Raw genomic sequence first — 23,417 nt, 5'->3', positions numbered from 1 at the left:
TGTACACATGGAGCAGATCAGGGCACTATATACAGTGATTCTATAGGTGCCTGTATAGCATGGAGCTGATCAGGTCACTATATACACTGATTTTATAGGCGCCTGTAAAGTATGGAGCAGATCAGGACACTATATACAGTGATTCTATAGGTGCCTGTATAGTATGGAGCAACTCAGGTCACTATATACAGTGATTCCATAGGTGCCTGTATAGTATGGAGCAGCTCAGGTCACTATACACAGTGATTCTATAGGTGCCTGTATAGTATGGAGCAGATCAGGTCACTATATACAGTGATTCTATATGCGCGTGTATAGCATGGAGCAGATCAGGTTACTATACACACCAATTCTATAGGTGCCTGCATAGTATGGAGCAGATCAGGTCACTATACACAGTGATTCTATAGGCGCCTGTATAGTATGGAGATCAGATCACTATATACAGTGATTCCATAGGCACCTGTGCACTATGGAGCAGATCAGGGCACTATATACAGTAATTCTATAAGCGCCTGTATAGCATGGAGCAGATCAGGTCACTATATACATGGATTCTATAAGTGCCGGTGTAGTGTGGAGCAGCTCTGGTCGCTATATAGTGATTCTATAGGCTCCTGTACACATGGAGCAGATCAGGACACTATATACAGTGATTCTATAGGTGTCTGTATAGCATGGAGCAGATCAGGTCACTATATACATGGATTCTATAAGTGCCGGTGTAGTGTGGAGCAGCTCTGGTCGCTATATAGTGATTCTATAGGCGCCCGTGTAGTATGGAGCAGATCAGGTCACTCTATACATGGATTCTATAGGCACCTGTGTAGTGTGGAGCAGCTCTGGTCGCTATATAGTGATTCTATAGGCGCCTGTGTAGTGTGGAGCAGCTCTGGTCGCTATATAGTGATTCTATAGGCACCTGTGTAGTGTGGAGCAGCTCTGGTCGCTATATAGTGATTCTATAGGCTCCTGTACACATGGAGCAGACCAGGGCACTATCTACAGTGATTCTATAGGTGCCTGTATAGCATGGAGCAGATCAGGTCACTATATACACTGATTTTATAGGCGCCTGTAAAGTATGGAGCAGCTCAGGTCACTATATACAGTGATTCCATAGGTGCCTGTATAGTATGCAGCAGCTCAAGTCACTATACACAGTGATTATATAGGTGCCTGTATAGTATGGAGCAGCTCAGGTCACTATATACAGTGATTCTATATGCGCCTGTATAGCATGGAGCAGATCAGGTTACTATACACAGTGAATCTATAGGCGCCTGTATAGTATGGAGAAGATCAGATCACTATATACACTGATTCCATAGGCACCTGTGCACTATGGAGCAGATCAGGGCACTATATACAGTGATTCTATAAGCGCCTGCATAGTATGGAGCAGATCAGGTCACTATACACAGTGAATCTATAGGCGCCTGTATAGTATGGAGAAGATCAGATCACTATATACAGTGATTCCATAGGCACCTGTGCACTATGGAGCAGATCAGGGCACTATATACAGTGATTCTATAAGCGCCTGTATAGTATGGAGCAGATCAGGTCACTATATACATGGATTCTATAGGCGCCTGTGTAGTGTGGAGCAGCCCTGGTCGCTATATAGTGATTCTATAGGCGCCTGTGTAGTGTGGAGCAGCTCTGGTCGCTATATAGTGATTCTATAGGCACCTGTGTAGTGTGGAGCAGCTCTGGTCGATATATAGTGATTCTATAGGCGCCTGTGTAGTGTGGAGGAGCTCTGGTCGCTATATAGTGATTCTATAGGCACCTGTGTAGTGTGGAGCAGCCCTGGTCACTATATAGTGATTCTATAGGCGTCTGTGTAGTGTGGAGCAGCTCTGGTCACTATATAGTGATTCTATAGGCACCTGTGTAGTGTGGAGCAGCTCTGGTTGCTATATAGTGATTCTATAGGTGCCTGTGTAGTGTGGAGGAGCCCTGGTCGCTATATAGTGATTCTATAGGCACTTGTGTAGTGTGGAGCAGCCCTGGTCGCTATATAGTGATTCTATAGGCGCCTGTGTAGTGTGGAAGAGCTCTGGTCGCTATACAGTGATTCTATAGGCACCTGTGTAGTGTGGAGCAGCCCTGGTCGCTATATAGTGATTCTATAGGCGCATATGTAGTGTGGAGCAGCTCTGGTCGCTATATAGTGATTCTATAGGCACCTGTGTAGTGTGGAGCAGCTCTGGTCGCTATATAGTGATTCTATAGGCGCCCGTGTAGTGTGGGGCAGATCAGGTCACTCTATACATGGATTCTATAGGCGCCTGTGTAGTGTGGAGCAGCTCTGGTCGCTATATAGTGATTCTATAGGCGCCTGTGTAGTGTGGAGCAGCTCTGGTCGCTATATAGTGATTATATAGGCGCCGTGTAGTGTGGAGCAGCTCTGGTCGCTATATAGTGATTCTATAGGCGCATGTGTAGTGTGGAGCAGCTCTGGTCGCAATATAGTGATTCTATAGGCGCCTGTGTAGTGTGGAGCAGCTCTGGTCGCTGTATAGTGATTCTATAGGCGCCCGTGTAGTGTGGAGCAGCTGTGGTCGATATATAGTGATTCTATAGGCGCCTGTGTAGTGTGGAGCAGCTCTGGTTGCTATATAGTGATTCTATAGGCGCCTGTGTAGTGTGGAGCAGCTCTGGTCGCTGTATAGTGATTCTATAGGCGCCCGTGTAGTGTGGAGCAGCTGTGGTCGCTATATAGTGATTCTATAGGTGCCCGTGTAGTGTGGGGCAGATCAGGTCACTCTATACATGGATTCTATAGGCGCCTGTGTAGTGTGGAGCAGCTCTGGTCGCTATATAGGGATTCTATAGGCGCCCGTGTAGTGTGGAGCAGCTCTGGTCGCTATATAGTGACTCTATAGGCGCCCGTGTAGTGTGGAGCAGCTCTGGTCGCTATATAGTGACTCTATAGGCGCCCGTGTAGAGCAGCTCTGGTCGCTATATAGTGATTCTATAGGCGCCTGCACACCATGGAGCAGCTCTGGTCCCGCAGATGCCGCAGTCTGGGGCACAGGGGGCAGCAGAGTTCAGAGCTGTAACACTTGTGCAGCAGGGGATTTCCAGGCAGCAGAGGAAGTAGCTGCTGGGACTTTCCAGCCGAGCAGTGGGCCGGCGCAGCACAGCTCTCTGGGTAAGGGGCTTTTTCTGATTCACTTTTCCAACAATGTCGGTTTGTTCACGTTTGGTGTGAGCAGAGACCTGGGCGGCTGTTACTGACCCGGCGGCGTCCTCCTCTTTACCTTGGTTGCCGCCGACGAATAGTAAGTAGCCACCACCAGGCTCTGCCCGCACAAGGAGCATGTCCCCCTCCCCCTGTAGCCTGCAGAACCCTGGTCGGTACAATGCAGCACCGTGTGTGCGGCTGGGAGGACCATGGACTTAAAGGGCCAGTGTCTGGCTCTGTGGTGATGAGGGGGTGGGTTGGGGCATTCTGAAGGGCCTGCCGTGTAGGAGGACTGAGCTGGGGGCCTGACTTCTTCTGTGGGATTATGGGGGTGAGACATTTTAAAACTATTAAAGGGGTGATGTCTGGCGCTGCAGTTTTGATGTGGCAGGATAAGGGTTAATAGTTGCTATAGAGCTGATGCTGGGGTGAGGGCTGTAGGTATGATCTGTGCAATGGCCTCTGCTGGGATACACTGATCTGTACTGTCTGCTGTGTAATCGTGTGTGTATATATATACTGTTCATGTGTGCGTATGAAGAATAAATATACAGCCTTGCACGTGTGCCTTCATACTTGTGCCCACGAATAAGCTCGTCCATATAATGTCATACATATACATGCTAACGTGTAGCTAAAGGTGCCTAATATATCATTCATACCTGCACTACACATTCATACTTACGCAGCTGTATATATATATATATATATATATATCTATATACATGCACTCCTGTATATATGCATTCTTACATACACACCTGTATTTACATATTTATACAGACGCACCTCTGTATACACATACACAGCTGGATCATTCATACATACGCACCTGTATATACACATTCATACCTGCATATACACATACATACGTGCATTTATATACGCATTTGTATATAAGTATTCATGCACACGTGCCTGGATATATGCAATCCTACAAACCTGTATATTCATATTTATACATACCCGGCTGTATATACACATTCATACATACACAGCTAATGATATATATTCATACGTACACTTCTAATAATATATGTATTCATATTTGCACATCTAATGATATATATTCCTACATTTACATCTAATGATATATGCATTCATACATACACAGCTAATGATATATATTCATACGTACACTTCTAATGATATATGTATTCATATTTGCACATCTAATGACATACACTCACCGGCCACTTTATTAGGTACACCATGCTAGTAACGGGTTGGACCCCCTTTTGCCTTCAGAACTGCCTCGATTCTTCGTGGCATAGATTCAACAAGGTGCTGGAAGCATTCCTCAGAGATTTTGGTCCATATTGACATGATGGCATCACACAGTTGCCGCAGATTTGTTGGCTGCACATCCCAAAGATGCTCCATACAAGGCAGGATGGATCCATGCTTTCATGTTGTTTACGCCAAATTCTGACCCTACCATCCGAATGTCGCAGCAGAAATCGAGACTCATCAGACCAAGCAACGTTTTTCCAATCTTCTACTGTCCAATTTCGATGAGCTTGTACAAATTGTAGCCTCAGTTTCCTGTTCTTAGCTGAAAGGAGTGGTACCCGGTGTGGTCTTCTGCTGCTGTAGCCCATCTGCCTCAAAGTTCGACGCACTGTGCGTTCAGAGATGCTCTTAGGCCTACCTTGGTTGTAACGGGTGGCGATTTGAGTCACTGTTGCCTTTCTATCAGCTCGAACCAGTCTGCCCATTCTCCTCTGACCTCTGGCATCAACAAGGCATTTCCGCCCACAGAACTGCCGCTCACTGGATTTTTTTTCTTTTTCGGACCATTCTATGTAAACCCTAGAGATGGTTGTGCGTGAAAATCCCAGTAGATCAGCAGTTTCTGAAATACTCAGACCAGCCCTTCTGGCACCAACAACCATGCCACGTTCAAAGGCACTCAAATCACCTTTCTTCCCCATACTGATGCTCGGTTTGAACTGCAGGAGATTGTCTTGACCATGTCTACATGCCTAAATGCACTGAGTTGCCGCCATGTGATTGGCTGATTAGAAATTAAGTGTTAACAAGAAGTTGGACAGGTGTACCTAATAAAGTGGCCAGTGAGTGTATATTCCTACATATACATCTAATGATACACATACACTCATACATACACATCTAATGATATATATGCCTTCAAGTATATACATCTAATGATACATGCGTTCATACATACACATTTAATGATACACATACTCTTACATACACATCCAATGATAATATATGTATTAATACATACACATGCAGTGACACACATATTCAAACAAACTCATCTAATAATATACGCCTTGTAAGTTGCCTGCCAGACGAGTCCTTGAGGGGAGATATGTATCATTGTGGTTGGTAGCTTCGGTGATGTGAGCTCGGAAAGCATGCTCCAGCACATATGGTGCTGAGAGAGTTATTAGGCCATTCTAGGGCCGGGTTTTACGAACAGTCATAAGAGATGGGCGGGAATGACTGCTCACATATCCCAATCCCAGGGGTGTAGTTGGGCAGATAAAATGGAAACCGAGTGTCTCATTCAGCATCTGGGTCTGGAGATCTGTGGATCTCCTCTGTGTTGGTTTGTGCTAAGGCCTAAAGAACCGGACACTATCCGGAGCGGGCGGACCCGCGATATTGTATGGACTTTTCACTTTGTGCCGGAAAAGACTATCTTTTGCTTGCGTATTCTTAAGCAGGATTATGGAGTTTTAATAAACCTGCCTGGACATTTTAACAAAATAGCTTCTTGTGACTACCTCAACCGTAGCTGAGTGAGTACGAAACCCTACAATCGGTGGAGAATGCGGGCACGAATCCCAAGGGGCAGTATGACTGCTGCAGAGATACCGCATGTCCTGGGTGAAAGCGACTGGAGGAGTGAAAGCTGACTATATGGGGGAGTTGATAAAGCAGCTTGTGCAGGCTAATCTCCAGCAGCCACAGATATGGCAGCATCAACAGCAGCATTGGAAACAGCAGCACAGGCAGCAGATGAACTCCTATTTGAGGCAATCCATGGCAGGGCAACCGCCCCATCCCTAAATTCAGGTGATGGCTCAAATGTGAGGAAGACGGCTTTGCAAAAGATTACCCTGGGTGATGATGTTGAGGCTTTCCTGACCGTTTTCGAGAGGGTGACGGAACGGGAGAAATTTCATCCGGAACAGTGGGTGAAGGTTCTGCAGCCATATTTAACATGGGAGCCACAGAAGGCTATTATGACCTGGCCTTGCAGGACTCAAAAGAGTATGCCAAGTTAAGAACTGAGATTTTGGTGCACTTAGGAGTGACTATGACTGTCTGGGTGCAACGGGTGCACCACTGGGCCTATTGCAGTGACAGACCTCCCTGGTACCAAATGTTTGACCTCGTACACCTGGTCCAAAAATGGTTGCAACTTGAATCTTCCTCCCAGCACCGATGGTGGAGTAGGTCATCATGTACAGGTCCAAACACTCCCTACCGAAGCCGGTGCAATCCTGGGTTGCCAAGGGAGATGCTTCGCAATGCCGATGACCTGGTGGGTCTGGCGGAGAGGTACCAGGCAGTTGAGAGTTCCTTGGGGAAGCAAGGGGTTGTAGCATCCCCATACTGGGGTTCCCAAAGGGGAGCTGACACCCAAAAGAGGGGAGCTAGAGCCACATCTGGGGAGGCTTCCAAGAGATCAGGAGGCGTCTGAGTTATTGTCAAAGGCCCCATCCAATAGTGTAATTTATTGGAGGTGTCATACCCCAGTTCACATAGCTACCCGTTACCCCATGACCATCGAGCCAGTGGACTGCAGCACAGGACGGCACTGCTCGTATTTTGAATATCCTGCCTGCAGTGCTGTCTCTCAAATGGTGGAGGGGCCACAGGCATGTCCAGTGTCAGTGAACGGAGTACAAATGACTGTGGGGGAAAGAGAGGACATATGGTTGCCCGGACAACAGTCAGGTTGCTCCTAGAGAAACCATGTTATAGGCCGCAGCTGATGGGTTTCCCTTTTGTATGCTTGTTGGCGATGAGAATGGGGGGCATCCCCAGAGACCGATATCCTTGAGCTGGAGGTGTTTGGACTTTGGAGCCGCCCAACTTAGGGATTTAACTCTAATGGGTAGTTACTCTACCGGGTCACCAAGCTTAGCTTGGGTCACCAAGCTAATAGGGGAGGTACTTGATCAGTTACTGGTGCCAGGGCCGTACAGACGCAAGGTGTTAGACTTGGCCCATACAAATATGTTAGGTGGTCATCTGGGTGTAGAAAAAAAACAGGAACGGGTCCTGCAGACAGTCTAGTGGCCTGGTTGTCACTGAGAAATCTTAAATTACTGTAGGTCATGTCCCACCTGCCAGCTGACCTCCCCGGTGGCTCACTTCCGTAGCCCCTTAGTGTTGTTGCCTATTATTGAGGTGCCATTTGATCGCATAGCCATGGATCTAGTAGGACCCCTTGTCAAGTCAGCGAGAGGGCATCAGTATATCTTGGTGGTACTGGACTATGCTACACGGTGCTCCGAGGCCATACCACTATGAAACTCCTCCACCAAGTGTATAGTCCGGGAGTTGGTTCTCTCCTTAGGCAAACCCATAATGGACCAAGGGACCCCGTTCATGTCAATGGTGATGAGGGAATTGTGAAAAACCCTGCAAATCACCCATCTCCAGACCTCAGTTTATCAGCCACAGACCGATTGCTTGGTGGAAAGATTTAATAAAACCTTGAAGGCCATGTTCAAGAAGGTCGTAGAGAAAAATAGCCGGTACTTAGACTGTCTGCTGCAATACCTTTTATTCTTCATCAGAGAAGTCCTGCAGGCCTCTACTGGATTCCCCCCTTTTGAACTATTGTATGTCTGACACCCCCGTGGGCTCCTTCGACGTATCAAAAGAGACATAGGAAGCAGAGTCTACACCCTACTGGAGTGTAATCGAACATGTGGCCCAGATGCAAGAGAGGATTGCCAAGGTGATGCCCCTCGTGAGAGAACACCTCCTCAAAGCACAAGAGGCACAGTCGAAGGTGTACAATAGGTTGGCAAGGGTGAGACACTTCGACCCTGGAGATCGAGTACAGGTGCTGGTACCTAACAGTGGAGAGAAAATTCCTGGCCAAGTGGCAGGGCCCCTACAAAATAGCTGAAAAGGTTGGAGATGTCAACTAAAAAGTCCACCAACCAAACCTGATTAAGCCATGGTGAACTAGGGAGCCAGTGAAATCTCCGTGTTTGATGGCTAAGCCTGAAGGTGACATGGAAGAATTTAAGGTGGCAGAGATGCTGTCACATGCCCAAAAAGCAACAGCGCTGAGAGTTGCTACAGTGGAACAGAGACCTGTTCTCAGAACTGGCAGGTTGTACAAAGATCATAGAGCATGAGGTTCTGACGGAGCCTTATGTCCGGGTCAACGTGAAGCTATATCGCATTCCTGAAGCCCACCGAGAGGTAATCTTGAAAGAGGTGAAGTGGATGCTGATCCTGGGAGTCATTGAAGAGTCCAAGACTGGCTGGTCCAGTCCCATAGTCTTAGTGCTGAAACCAGATGGAGAATGGCGGTTTTGCAATGACTATAGTTAGCTGAATGAGGTCTCTTAAGTTCGAAACATACCCAATGCCCCGTGTCGATGAATTAATTGAGAGACCGGGGCCGGCTCGGTACATTACTACCCTTGACATCACAAAAGGGTATTGACAAATTCCCATGTCCCAAGACACCAAGGAGAAGACCTGCTTTCTCAACGCCAGGTGGATACTTCCAGTACACAAGGATGTAGTTTGAGTTACAAGGAGCTCCAGCCACGTTCTAGAGAACCATGGACCGGACCCTAGATCCCCACAAGAGGTATGCAGTGGCCTAGCTGGACGACATTGTGATCTTCAGCCCGGATTGAGGAGGCCATCTGAGCAAAGTCCAGGCAATACTTGATGCTCTATGGAAGGCGGGTTTTTTTTATAAGAAGTGTGCCTTGGGAATGGAGGAAGCTAAATACTTGGGATATGTTGTAGGCAGGGGCGAAATAAAGCCCCAAAGTTGAGGGGATCCAGAGTTGGCTACAACCCCTCTCAAAGAAGCAGGTCAGAGTGTTCCTGGGCATGTGGGCTATTACTGCTGGTTTATCCTGAACTTCGCCATGATAGCTTCTTCTCTGACAGATGCCCCTAAAGGGACAAAGTCGGCTATAGCTAAGTGGTCTCCAGAAGCTGAGACGGCCTTCCAGGATGTGAAGCTGGCCCTGTGTAAACAGCCATGGTGGAGAAGGAATGTTTGGCCATCAAGTGGGAGTTGAAAACTCTAAGATACTATCTGTTAGGCCTCTTTCACACGTCCGTGTCTCCGGTACATGTGGTTACAGTTTTCACACGAACCGGAGACACGTACACAGGTAGACTCATTGAAATGAATGGGTCTGTGCACATGTCCGTGTGTTTCCACGGACCGTGTGTCCGTGTGCCCCACACGTAGACATGTCCATTTTTTACCGTCAGCACGGATGGCAAAACATCGTGCACATGGAGAACGTCCTCCGTGTGACACGCATCGGAGAAGAAGCGCTACAGTAAGCGCTGTTCCCCAGCGGCAGGTGCTGAAGATGGCTCTCATCATTCTCCGCTGCTCTGCCAGCGATCGGCGTGAGCAGAGTAGAATTATGAATTATATTAAAGTCCGAGTGATAACAGCAGGTGGGGCTTTTGGGACTCTTACTCCCATCATCCGACACCTGCTGCCCCTAATAACAGTGACAGCAGGAGTGGTTGATCGGGGTATTCCTTAGCCACCACCTGCGATCTAACGAAATAAATGAATGAAAATCCTGAAGAGGGTTGCCCCCTATTTGCTTGAACCAACCAGGCAAAACTCACAGCTGGGGGTTGCAACCCTCAGCTGTAAGCTTCAGCAAGGTTGGTTATCAAGCTGGGGGCTTGTATTCTCAGGCTGGTAAGGGGCCATTGATATCTATTAGATGCGCCTTTTCTGGCGCTCTGCCCTGCATTCTCTTGATGAGCTTCAAGAGGTAGTCACCGGGAATGGTTTTCACGTCACAGGTGTGCCCTGTCAGGTTTAATAAGTGGGATTTCTTGCCTTATAAATGGGGTTGGGACCATCAGTTGTGTTGTGCAGAAGTCTTGTGGATACACAGCTGATAGTCCTACTGAATAGACTGTTAGAATTTGTATTATGGCAAGAAAAAAGCAGCTAAGTAAAGAAAAACGAGTGGCCATCATTACTTTAAGAAATGAAGGTCAGTCAGTCCGAAAAATTGGGAAAACTTTGAAAGAACTACTTTGAAGAACCTAGAATATAAGACATATTTTCAGTTGTTTCACACTTCTTTGTTAAGTATATAATTCCACATGTGTTAATTCATAGTTTTGATGCCTTCAGTGTGAATGTACAATTTTCATAGTCATGAAAATACAGAAACATCTTTAAATGAGAAGGTGTGTCCAAACTTTTGGTCTGTACTGTATGTATATAGCAGCCAGATACTACATGGCCTGTGCTATATACTATTTGTCTGCTATATACTACATGGCCTGTGCTATATACTATGTGGCTGCTATATACATACATACATACATAGATATTCTAGAATACCCGATGCGTTAAAATCGGGCCACCATCTAGTTCATACATACACATCTAATAAAACACACATTCATACATACAGTTGTGGCCAAAAGTATTGACACCCCTGCAATTCTGTCAGATAATACTCAGTTTGTGATTGCAAACACAAATTCTTTGGTATTATTATCTTCCTTTAATTTGTCTTAAATGAAAAAACACAAAAAGAATTGTCCTAAAGCCAAATTGGATATAATTCTACAACAAACATAAAAAAGGGGGTGGACAAAAGTATTGGCACTGTTCGAAAAATCATGTGCTGCTTCTCTAATTTGTGTAATTAACAGCACCTGTAACTGACCTGTGGCACCTAACAGGTGTTGGCAATAACTAAATCACACTTGCAGCCAGTTGACATGGATTAAAGTTGACTCAACCTCTGTCCTGTGTCCTTGTGTGTACCACATTGAGCATGGAGAAAAGAAAGAAGACCAAAGAACTGTCTGAGGACTTGAGAAACCAAATTGTGAGGAAGCATGAGCAATCTCAAGGCTACAAGTCCATCTCCAAAGACCTGAATGTTCCTGTGCGCAGTGTCATCAAGAAGTTTAAAGCCCATGGCACTGTGGCTAATCTCCCTAGATGTGGACGGAAAAGAAAAATTGAAAAGAGATTTCAACGCAAGATTGTGCGGATGTTGGATAAAGAACCTCGACTAACCTCCAAACAAGTTCAAGCTGCCCTGCAGTCCGAGGGTACAACAGTGTCAATCCGTACTATCCGTCGGTATCTGAATGAAAAGGGACTGTATGGTAGGAGACTCAGAAAGACCCCACTTCTTACCCTGAGACATAAAAAAAGCCAGGCTGGAGTTTGCCAAAACTTACCTGAAAAAGCCTAAAACGTTTTGGAAGAATGTTCTCTGGTCAGATGAGACAAAAGAAGAGCTTTTTGGGCAAAGGCATCAACATAGAGTTTACAGGAGAAAAAAAGAGGCATTCAAAGAAAAGAACAGGGTCCCTACAGTCAAACATGGCGGAGGTTTGCTGATGTTTTGGGGTGGCTTTGCTGCCTCTGGCACTGGACTGCTTGCCCGTGTGCATGGCATTATGAAGTCTGAAGACTACCAACAAATTTTGCAGCATAATGTAGGGCCCAGTGTGAGAAAGCTGGGTCTCCCTCAGAGGTCATGGGTCTTCCAGCAGGACAATGACCCAAAACACACTTCAAAAAGCACTAGAAAATGGTTTGAGAGAAAGCACTGGAGACTTCTAAGGTGGCCAGCAATGAGTCCAGACCTGAATCCCATAGAATACCTGTGGAGAGATCTAAAAATGGCAGATTGGAGAAGGCACCCTTCAAATATCAGGGACCTGGAGCAGTTTGCCAAAGAAGAATGGTCTAAAATTCCAGCAGAGCATTGTAAGAAACTCATTGATGGTTACCGGAAGCAGTTGGTCGCAGTTATTTTGGCTAAAGGTTGTGCAACCAAGTATTAGGCTGAGGGTGCCAATACTTTTGTTTGGCCCATTTTTGGAGTTTTGTGTGAAATGATCAAAGTTTAGCTTTTTGCTTCATTCTCTTTTGTGTTTTTTCATTTAAGACAAATTAAATGACGATAATAATACCAAAGAATTTGTGATTGCAATCATTTTCAGGAAGAAACTGCGTATTATCTGACAGAATTGCAGGGGTGTCAATACTTTTGGCCACAACTGAACACATCTAATGATACACACATTCATACATACACATCTAATGATACACACATTCATACATACACATCTAATGATACACACATTCATACATACACATCTAATGATACACACATTCATACATACACATCTAATGATACACACATTCATACATACACATCTAATGATACACACATTCATACATACACATCTAATGATACACACATTCATACATACACATTTAGTGATACACATATTCATACATATACACTTGAATATACATTTCTTCATCATTACATACAGTTCTACAGTCACAAACATAGATACACACACGTATGTTCCCATCTCTGTAGATGCTCATGCACATACCTAAAGGTACATTTTCATACACATTTGGATACGTTCATGCATGTATTATCTTATATAGTTACCTATATTTATAGGTCTCTATACCCACCCAGAGATACATACATACACACCTATACATGCACACACACCCAGATCGATCTATGTACCTTGTTGCTCATATATAAACACACACACATTATACGTAGATAATTGCTGCTTTGTGATTCATGATTTGCTCCAGATTAACTTCTTTCTGACTCATCCTGGATGAACTCGCTTTCCTGATGTTGTAAAAAATACTCTTTGGTGCTAAAAACATTATATAAAAGATGTGTCCGATCTCCTGTGGAGTTGTGCAGACGTCCCTTGTGATTATATCCGTTGTGTTTTTGTAAATATTGTCTTATTTGTATCATTTCGTTATAATATTGTTCTACATCAGTGCAGGCATCGGGCTCACACACTGCAGCAGATGGTCCCTGGTCTCAGGGGCTTGTGTAATTGTGAGGTCATTGGTATGGGGTAGAAGCATGGCAGCTGAGCGGTGTGTCAGTGCGCGGCTGTGCGCCCGGCTTCTTTCCAGACGTCACGTTCTGACCATGTGAGGTATCTCTCGAGGAGAGCACGTTAGTGAAGCTCTTGCGCAATGCATACTACAAACCTTGTGTAATCCCGGTAACAGAATGTTCCCTCCACTTCACTCATTGAGAAATTTGTATTCCGGATGTTTCTTTTCTTATCTTGTGGAGTTTTTGCAATCCTTGTCTCACGTCAGGATGGTGATATCCGCACTGGTCAGGATGGTGATATCCGCACTGGTCAGGATGGTGATATCCGCACTGGTCAGGATGGTGATATCCGCACTGGTCAGGATGGTGATATCCGCACTGGTCAGGATGGTGATATCCGCACTGGTCAGGATGGTGATACCTGCACTGGTCAGGATGGTGATATCCGCACTGGTCAGGATGGTGATATCCGCACTGGTCAGGATGGTGATATCCGCACTGGTCAGGATGGTGATATCCGCACTGGTCAGCATGGTGATATCCGCACTGGTCAGCATGGTGATATCCGCACTGGTCAGCATGGTGATATCCGCACTGGTCAGCATGGTGATATCCGCACTGGTCAGGATGGCGATATCAGCACTGGTTAGGAAAAGTGATATCCGCACCTGTCTGGGTGGTCATTTTTTTGCAATACCGGACCATATCTGGCTTTATTCCCATGTATCTGTTTTTTTTCTACTGCATGTAGAATATCTACAGTGTTTAAAAGTTCAAGGAAAGTTGATACAATTTCATGCTTTTCTTTTTGTGCATTGTTTTTTCCTTACAGTCTTCTATGGAGAAAAAGCCCTGAAAAAGCCCATGAAAAAGTCCCTCAATTTAGTTTTTCAATATCAGAATCCTATCTACTGCAGGAGTAACCAGCTAGTTGTTAAAGGGCCCTGATGTTACCTTTAAGGGAACCTGACAGCAGACACATACTATCCACAGGCAGTATGTTCCTGACCATGTATGTTTGACTGTGAAACACAGTGGAATTTCACAGAAAAATATATTTTTAAAGCCGGCGGAAACTGGGTGACTAGTTAAAAAGGCGACTTCTTATGACCTGCTGCCAATGACTGACAGGTCTCTCCCTTTACATGCTCAAAGGGAGAGAGCTGTGACTCAAGGAGAGCGGGCGAGGAGTAACTGCTGGGGACCTGCCTTTTCGACTAGTGCCCCGTGCAGCTGCAGCTTTAAGTATGTTTAAAGACTCCGCAGCATTTCAGGGTCAAACACATGACTAAAATCATACAGCTAGGTTCCCTTTGACTACTAGATGGGGTCATGCAGGATGTTCAGGGCTGGGACCTCTACAGACGTGTGTGTGTGTGTTTCCTACATTACTTTTTTTTTTGTTGCTAAAATTTGCCAAAGTTGCTTCTTCGGGATCCTGGATTTCCAGGAAGTTTTCTATATTACAGTCATTGATTATTTATAAGGCAACACGAGCGTTGATTGTAATCTGATATGAAGATGTTTGGATGTTGGGGGTCCAGGGGGTTTAAGTCCTGACCACTTTGATATATTTTGGTGCTGCAAAGTGTCCAGGATTAGAAAACCATGTATGGGCTAATAGAGCTCAGCTGCAATATCAGACACGGCCTACTGTCAGGAGGGGCGCTGCATCTCAAAGAAAGCAGACATGGTTTTCTAATCCGAGACATCCCCTATGGGTGGTGAGCGGCATCCCCCTACACACCTAATCTGAGGTGGTTCCTGAAAGTAAGGGTAAGTTCACATGTGGCGGATTTGGGTGCCGGAAATCTGCAGCGTAATAGATTTCATCAGAAAAATCTCCAAATCCGCAGTCTGTGAACTTACCCCACGGCTACATGCACGCATCTTTACGTCCTTATAAAACATTTGTCTCCATCATTGCCTGTCCAGGGGATACGTGGGCATCTGACAGCTGGGACCAAACCCCAGAAGGAGGAACGTTTATCCCTATTAGAATGGAGTGTGAGTGCTTGGTTCTGACTGCTCGTTCTGCCGGTCCATTCTGCTGGCTGCCTGACTGCTGCTCCGTTCTTCTATAGGGCTGCCAGAAAAAGCCGCAGTCCTGCCATCCCATAGAAAGTAAATGGCAGTCAAGCATGCGCACTGACACTTCATTCTAAGGACAGGTGCAGACGACCGTATGTTTTCTCATCTAAGAGAATCTTGATCGATTATACAAATCCCTCTGTAATCAGAGTGTGAGCCCAGTGTGATGCGATTCTCTTCAATGAGGAAAAAATGGACAAAAACCTTTCTCCATATTTTTCCCTTGTGCCAGTCCATGGAAATCAGACTGCATTCAGATGCCATTTGAGTGCAGTCTGATGATTTCCATGCACTTATTAACTTATCAGATCAAACTCGGGCTTGCATTGATTTTTGTTTTATTCAGACTGAGGACCTGGGTCCATTGTTTCCCCCAGACTCAATTCCCCCAGTATTCATCTCCTATCTAGTGGACGGTACCCCGTGAAAGCTGCAATCTGATCTGTTGTTGTGAGTATTTCGGGATATTTCCGTGCAGGCTGCTCTGCTTTATGAAGGGAGCAGTAAACAGGGAGATATTTGCATTTCATTATTTGGAAAGATCATTGCTGATAATTTTGTCTTTGAAATGGCAATTATCTGGGAGTGACGCTGGGAAGCTGCGGTGATGCCCCCCCATCCCTGGGCTGTGGCGAGGGTGGGGCAGTTCACAATTGCCTCTGGTGCAATTTACTTTGACCGAGCTGTTTACAGCCTGCCAGAAAGTTTTTTTTGCTTATTTTTGGGCTGAGATCCCTGTGTTGCAACGGACGTGTGCTTTAGGAGAAATATTAGGGGGTTTTCATCAAAGGGCCGGCAGCTCCTAAACAGGGAAACGTCCTGTTACCAGTAAACAGGGTGTAGATTCCTGAGAAATGTGTAGAAATCGTCTGTGGTGATGTCAATCAGATGTCGAGCTGTGATAATAAGGCTGCGTGCACACACAGGGGGGTTTTAAGAGAAGTGGAAGTAGTCACCTTAGGATGAGTTTTCTTTTGTGTTTTTGGAGCCTTCTGAATGGGAGGTTTGGAGCAGATTCCAGAAGAAGTGGCAGCCATTTCTTTTTTTTTTTTTTCCTGCTAGTCATTTTTGAAGACCTGAAGCAGAAAAAAATGCTCAAAATGGTGATCATACGAACCGAAAAAAACAGGGTCGTGGAGTCGGAGTCTGAGTCGGTGTCATGGAAATTAAGGAGTCGGAGTCCACAGCCCTGGGAAAAAGGGGATTTTACCATAGAAATGATTAGGAAGAAACTTTCAAGCGTTTTTGTTGCTGTTTTCTGGAGTAGACGCGCTGTATAATCCTTCCTTTCGATATAAGTCGCTACTAAGAAGCAGCCATTGTGCTAACGTACGGCACCAGATTATGTCTTTATTCTTTCCTGGGAGCGTTAATTGCAAATATCACTGTAAAAAGTTTTAATTTATTTCCATATGAATCCAAAAGAATAAAATTGGAGGCGCGTGGTTGTTTAAAGTAAAAAAAAAAAACATAAATATTTAGGCTTTCTGTATTCCAGCTTTGTACAACGCGGGGATTGTGTGGAGCTGGAAACGAGTGAGATAACTTGGCCTCAAGCAAAAAGTTTGAAGATAATTAATGATCAGGAAGGTGATTAGAATTTTTTGACTGGATGAGAACTGGAAACTGGTTTGCATTTTTAGCAGCGTGAATCCCTGGAATACCTGATGATGGGATTTCCGTGCTGTCACAACACACTGTACGCTGGCGGATGCATAGAGAAGTAGCCCAGGGCAGCCAATCAGATTCCAGCATTTCCTTTTCTAAGTTGGAGAAGGAATCTGATTGGTTCCCCTCTTTCCTTTGATACATGTCCTGTGATTGCAGTGATCATAGTGATCAGATTTTTTTATTGTGGATGTAGCGGTGACCCCACGTGTACATTAGCCGTCATTGCCACGTGACGGTCTCTAAGCAGAAGTGAAAAGTCGGATCCGTCACATTCCAAGGATCACAGCTGTATTAATGGAAAAAAGTTATACCGACACACACACCAGAAATTAAAACCCACTAAGTTAGGATTCTTTTTAACCACTTAAAAATAAAAAGTTTTATAAATTTGGTATCTCCGTAATTGTACTGAGCAGGAGAATCACGTTGGCACTCGATGCTTATGGCACAATGAACGCTGTAAAAACAAAACCCAAAAAACGAAGTCTGCCCTTTTTCTTTTCTTTTTTTTGTTTCACTATTTCACTGCACTTCAAATGATTTTTCCAGTTCTTTTTATGGAAAAATATACAATGTCATTCAAAAGGCCAACTTGCTCTGCAAGAAAAACAAGTCCTCACTTGGAGATGTCAATGGAAACATAAAAAATGTTATGGTTCTGGGAAGAAGAGGAGAAAAAAACGCAAAAGTTCTAATTGTTTGACCTTTGGTACATGTAAAGCTGCTCAGATATTGGCTGTTTCATGTCTGTCTCCTTAGTTTTGGGGATGTGTCTTACCTCTGGTGACCTCTTTCTTCTGATGATGGTTAACCAGATCCAGTCCTGGTTTTGGAAACGACAAAAGTGCCCCACATCCCCCAAGCTGATCTCGGCTTATTTTCCTGGGTTTTGTCCTATTTTCCCAACTTGGGAAAGACTCCCAATTCTTGACTTAATTTTTGACCAATTTTCATAGACCCAATCACAGTTCCTATGACACCTTGAGGAGCCGAGATGTTGCTCCAAGGGTAGTCATACATTCTACATATCACTTGCTAGGCTTCATCATTGTGTTCTCCTTCGTTGGCTGGTTGGGGCGCCGTCCTGTGGGCTCCGGGGTGACACTGGGTCATTGCGTCGGTCGGATGAGTCAATACGATTCCATTGCAGTGGGCAGAGCTCGACTATATATATGTATTTTCGCTTGTGAGTAGAGTAGGCATGGATCTCTGAGAAGATAGTGGGCTGATGCCAAAGGTTTTAACTCAGCAAGAAAGTAGGTGGCGGCTGAATAGTACAGACATTGTGAATTTTATAAAAACGAAAACTTTTTTAAAGGGGGTTGTCCAGTGGAAAACAGTTAATATATGTTCATCAGATTGGTGATAACTTTTTGTCCCTCACCGGTCCGCAAAACAGGGCTCTTAAATCCCCATTAGAATGGGCCCCACATTCTCCACAATCGCTTCATTCATTTCCTACGCCTTTTTCCGGCCGCCCTATATGTGGTGACCATCGGATGTCCTCTCTGCCTCTTCATTTTGGGATAAGGGTCCCCTATCTGTCCGGTCCCAGTGATCAGACTTATTTTAACTGGGCAACCACTTCAAGAAGACGAGTGATCTCCTCCTGGATTTTGTGATATCTATTGATGCTAATCACTTTTTTCTTTTTCAAGGTAAGATAACTATTTGGTTTTTTTTTCATCCCTGTATTGTTTTTATTTGAAATTTGCTGAATGTTGAGGAACACTCTGAATTTGTTCATGTTTTTGGGTTCTTTTTGCTGGGGATTTCCCTTCTCGGAGAGCCTCGTGTGCATAATTTATTTTTTTTCACAACCGCATCGCAACATTGTTACATTAAGTATTTTAGTTATTTAATGTTTAGCACTAAGAAGCTAGCGTCCACTTTCACAGCACCCCGTCTAAGGGTACTGTCTCACAGTGCAATTTTGATCGCTACGACGGCACGATTAGTGACGTCGCAGCGTCGTATGATTATCGCTCCAGCGTCGTAGACTGCGGTCACACTGTGCAATCACGGCGCTGGAGCGATGCCGAAGTCCCCGGGTAACCAGGGTAAACATCGGGTTACTAAGCGCAGGGCCGCGCTTAGTAACCCGATGTTTACCCTGGTTACCAGCGTAAACGTAAAAAAAACAAACAGTACATACTTACATTCCGGTGTCTGTCCCCCGGCGTTCTGCTTCTCTCCACTGTGTAAGCGCCATAGCCGGAAAGCACAGCGGTGACGTCACCGCTGTGCTCGCTTTACGGCCGGCAGGCGCTCACAGTGCAGAGAAGCTGAGACGCCGGAGGACAGACACCGGAATGTGAGTATGTACTGTTTGTTTTTTTCACGTTTACGCTGGTAACCACGGTAAACATCGGGTTACTAAGCGCGGCCCTGCGCTTAGTAACCCGATGTTTACCCTGGTTACAAGCGAACACATCGCTGGATCGCTGTCACACACAACGATCCAGCGATGTCAGCGGGTGATCAAGCGACGAAAGAAAGTTCCATACGATCTGCTACGACGTACGATTCTCAGCAGGGTCCCTGATCGCTGCTGCGTGTCAGACACAGCGATATCGTATGGATATCGCTAGAACGTCACGAATCGTACCGTCGTAGCGATCAAAATGGCACTGTGTGACAGTACCCTAAGTTGTGCCTAAGGCTCCCCATGTTGGCAACATACAGCGTGCTCTACACTGCAGAGGGGTAAAACTCAGGCGCAGCGGCTGGCAAATGGGTCGCTCTTCCTTTTGGAAGCGAGCGATTCTGTAGATGACTTGTTATAATAGTGGTGCATTGAGTAAACCTGGAGGAGCTTTGGAAGTCTTCAGGGTAAATCTAGATCCATATACAGTGGCGTGTAAAAGTTTGGGCACCCCTGGTCAAAATGACTGTTATTGGAACAGTTAAGCAAGTTGAGGATTAAATGATTTCTAAAAGGCCTAAAGTTACAGATGACACATGGGCTGTTTCTGCATCCTGCATGATTAGTACCTAGTGGTATCCCCTTTTGGAGGTATCACAGCTTTTAAACGCTTTTTGTAGCCAGACAAGAGTCTTTCAGTTCAGTTTCAGGATTTTCTTCCATTCTTCCTTGGAAAATTCCTCCCGTTCTGTGAGATTCCTGGGTCGTCTTACATCCTCTGCTATTCTGAGGTCTAGCCACAGATTTTCAATGATGTTCAGATCAAAGGACTGTGAGGGTCATTGTAAAACCTTCAGCTTGTGCCTTTTGAGGTCATCTATTGTGGATTTTGACGTGTGAGGTTTTCTTCTGATAACTTGTCCGTGTAGGCCATATTTGTGCAGGTGTCTCAGAACTGTAGAACAATCAGCCACAACTCCAGAGTCTGCTAACTTTTTCTGAAGGTCTTTTGCAGTCAAGCTGGGTTTCTAACTTGCTCCTCTAACAATCATACGAGCACATCTCACTGAAATTTTCCTTGGTCTTCCAGACCTTATCTTGACCTCCACTGTTCCTGGTAACGGCCATTTCTTAGTTACATTTCAAACTGTGGAAAGGGCAACTTGAATGCGCTTTGCTATCATCTTGTAGCCTTCTCCTGCTTTGTGGGTCTCCACCATTTTTATTTTCAGAGTGCTAGGCAGTTTCTTAGAAGAACCCATGGCTGCTGTTTTTGGTACAGGGTTACAGGAGGCTGGATTTTTATAAAGCTGGGAAATTTGCATCACCTGGCCTTTCCTATTATGGTGAACAAGCCACAACCCTAACAGGCTAATTAAGGTCTGAAACCTTGGTCAAAGCTATCTTAAAGACTCAAATCTCCAAGGGTGCCCAAACTTTTGCATCGTACCATTTTCCTTTTTGTAATTTTGAAAATGTAAAAGATGAAAATAAATATTTTTTGTTGCCACAGATACAAAGGAATTGTGCTATCTGTAACTTTAGGACGTTTAGAGATCATTTAATCTTCAATTGGATTAACTGTTCGCAATAACAGTAATTTTGACCAGGGGTGCCCAAACTTTTACATGCTACTGTATTCTATTTTGGTGACGACGGGCGGAGGGAAATCAGGAGAGGGTAACATCGAAGTTTCTGTTTTGGGATATTTCGGGGTCTGGTCTTTGGTCAGTAAGGCTATGTGCACACGCTGCGGATCCGCAGAGGATCTGCAGCTGTGGGTCCGCAGCAGTTTCCCATGCGTTTACAGTACAATGTAAACCTATGGGAAACGCAATCCACAGTGCCCATGCTGCGGAAAAAACCACGCCGAAACGCAGCGGTTTATATTCCGCAGCATGTCAATTCTTTGTGCGGATTCCACTGCGGTTTACACCTGCTCCATAATAGGAATCCGCAGGTGTAAAACCGCAGGTGGAATCCGCACTAATTCCGCAAAAAATCCGCAGAGCTCCAAAATACGTGTGCACATACCCTCAAGGTAGGGATTTGACATTTTTTCGGGATCTGGGCTCCTGATGTATCTACGTAGATTCTACTGCATTTTGTACAGTTATTTTTTAGTTGTTCTAAGGCTCTATGTATTTGGGGTCCTCTCCTTTTTTTAGGGGTTCCGGACTGTGGTTTTTATGTCTTAGGCTACGTTCACACTAGCGTTGTGCGCCGTTGCGTCGGCGACACAACGCACGCAAAAACGCGTCAAAACGCACGCAAAAACGCTGCGTTTTGCGACGCATGCGTCGGTTTTTGCCGAAAATCGGACGCAAGAAAAATGCAACTTGTTGCGTTTTCTTGGTCCGACGCTTGCGGCAAAAAAGACGCATGTGTTGCACAACGCAACAAAAAAAAACGCACGCGTCCCCCATGTTAAGTATAGGGGGCGCATGACGCATGCGTCGCCGCTACGTCGCCGACGCAAACCCGACGCACATTAGCTTAACGCTAATGTGAACGTAGCCTTAGAAGGACAGGTCTGGATTCTCTTTTTAGTATAGGAAGAATAATCTGTGAATATTTTAAGGGATCTGGTCTGTGGACGTTCTTGATTAGGGGGTGTCAGCAGTTTTATTTTTTTCAAGCTTTTCTTTTTCTTACAGGATCTGGTTTGAGTTTATTTTTCTAGTGAGTCTTCTTGAGGATCCATTTGAGTTTTGTGTTCTGAGGTCTGTTTTTAGTAGGTCTAGCTATAAGTTTAGGGGGTCTGGAATGAGCTGTATTTGTGGATCTATTGTTAGGGGTTTTGTCTGGGTTCTTCATTCATTTATGGGTCTGTATTGTTTAGAGGGGCCCGATGTGTGTATTGGTGTGGTCCGTTCATTTTGGAGGTTTGCTGACGGGGTCTTACCGTATTTGTGATGTAAGTGCAGTGTGTTAGGGGCTCGTCCTATAATACTGCGCACGCTCTGGTCTGTATTGCTCCCGGACCACGGTTGCTCCTGAGCATTTGGCTCGTACAATTTAGATCCTTCGCTGTATCACTGGCACATTGTGCGGCAATACATCCTTCATTGTCATATCCCCGTGTGACTGTCTGGAGAGTCGCCACGACGCGCACTCGAGAGGAGCATGAACACTGATTTAGGAATCTGCCGATACGGTGATGATATTTGTGCCCAGAGGATATAGTTACTTGTCTGTGTAGAAACGACCGGAATTGAGAATATGTCATCTGCTGCAGCGAAGCCCAGAGCAATGATGGAGAACAGAGGAGCCCCACTGTATAATGACACACACGCACAGCCCCACTGTATAATGACACACACGCACAGCCCCACTGTATAATGACACAGGCACAGCCCCACTGTATAATGACACAGGCACAGCCCCACTGTATAATGACACACACGCACAGCCCCACTGTATAATGACACAGGCACAGCCCCACTGTATAATGACACACACACACAGCCCCACTGTATAATGACACACGCACAGCCCCACTGTATAATGACACACGCACACAGCCCCACTGTATAATGACACACGCACAGCCCCACTGTATAATGACACACGCACAGCCCCACTGTATAATGACACACGCACAGCCCCACTGTATAATGACACACGCACAGCCCCACTGTATAATGACACACGCACAGCCCCACTGTATAATGACACACGCACAGCCCCACTGTATAATGACACAGGCACAGCCCCACTGTATAATGACACAGGCACAGCCCCACTGTATAATGACACAGGCACAGCCCCACTGTATAATGACACACACACAGCCCCACTGTATAATGACACACATGCACAGCCCCACTGTACAATGACACACACGCACAACCCCACTGTACAATGACACACACGCACAGCCCCACTGTACAATGACACACACGCACAGCCCCACTGTATAATGACACACACACCACAGTCCTTGAATCTGCGCTTGCAGTAAAACACTTTGCCCAATACTCCCTTCCCTCCT

General features: G+C 45.4%; 1 protein-coding gene across 5 annotated transcripts in view; it reads left to right on the top strand.

Annotated features, from left to right (window-relative positions):
• TRAF3 (TNF receptor associated factor 3) overlaps window positions 1-23,417 on the top strand; it is a 160,327-nt gene that overhangs the window by 60,301 nt on the left and 76,609 nt on the right. Inside the window, exon 1 of one of the 5 annotated variants that reach the window (XM_077269035.1) lies at window positions 3,064-3,163. The exons of 1 other annotated variant lie outside the window; for it this stretch is intronic. The gene's annotated coding sequence lies outside the window, so the exon portion shown is untranslated. Of the gene's footprint in view, window positions 1-3,063; window positions 3,164-3,183; window positions 3,294-3,482; window positions 3,528-13,372; window positions 13,394-23,417 lie in introns of those variants that run through there. 3 more of the 5 variants (XM_077268994.1, XM_077269018.1, XM_077269026.1) reach the window with 3 other exon arrangements.

This window comes from Ranitomeya variabilis, chromosome 1 (assembly GCF_051348905.1).
Source record: "Ranitomeya variabilis isolate aRanVar5 chromosome 1, aRanVar5.hap1, whole genome shotgun sequence".
In the NCBI taxonomy this organism is placed as follows: domain Eukaryota; kingdom Metazoa; phylum Chordata; class Amphibia; order Anura; family Dendrobatidae; genus Ranitomeya; species Ranitomeya variabilis.
The sequence above is the reverse complement of the archived record's forward strand: the minus strand, read 5'-3'. Positions and strand labels throughout refer to the sequence as shown.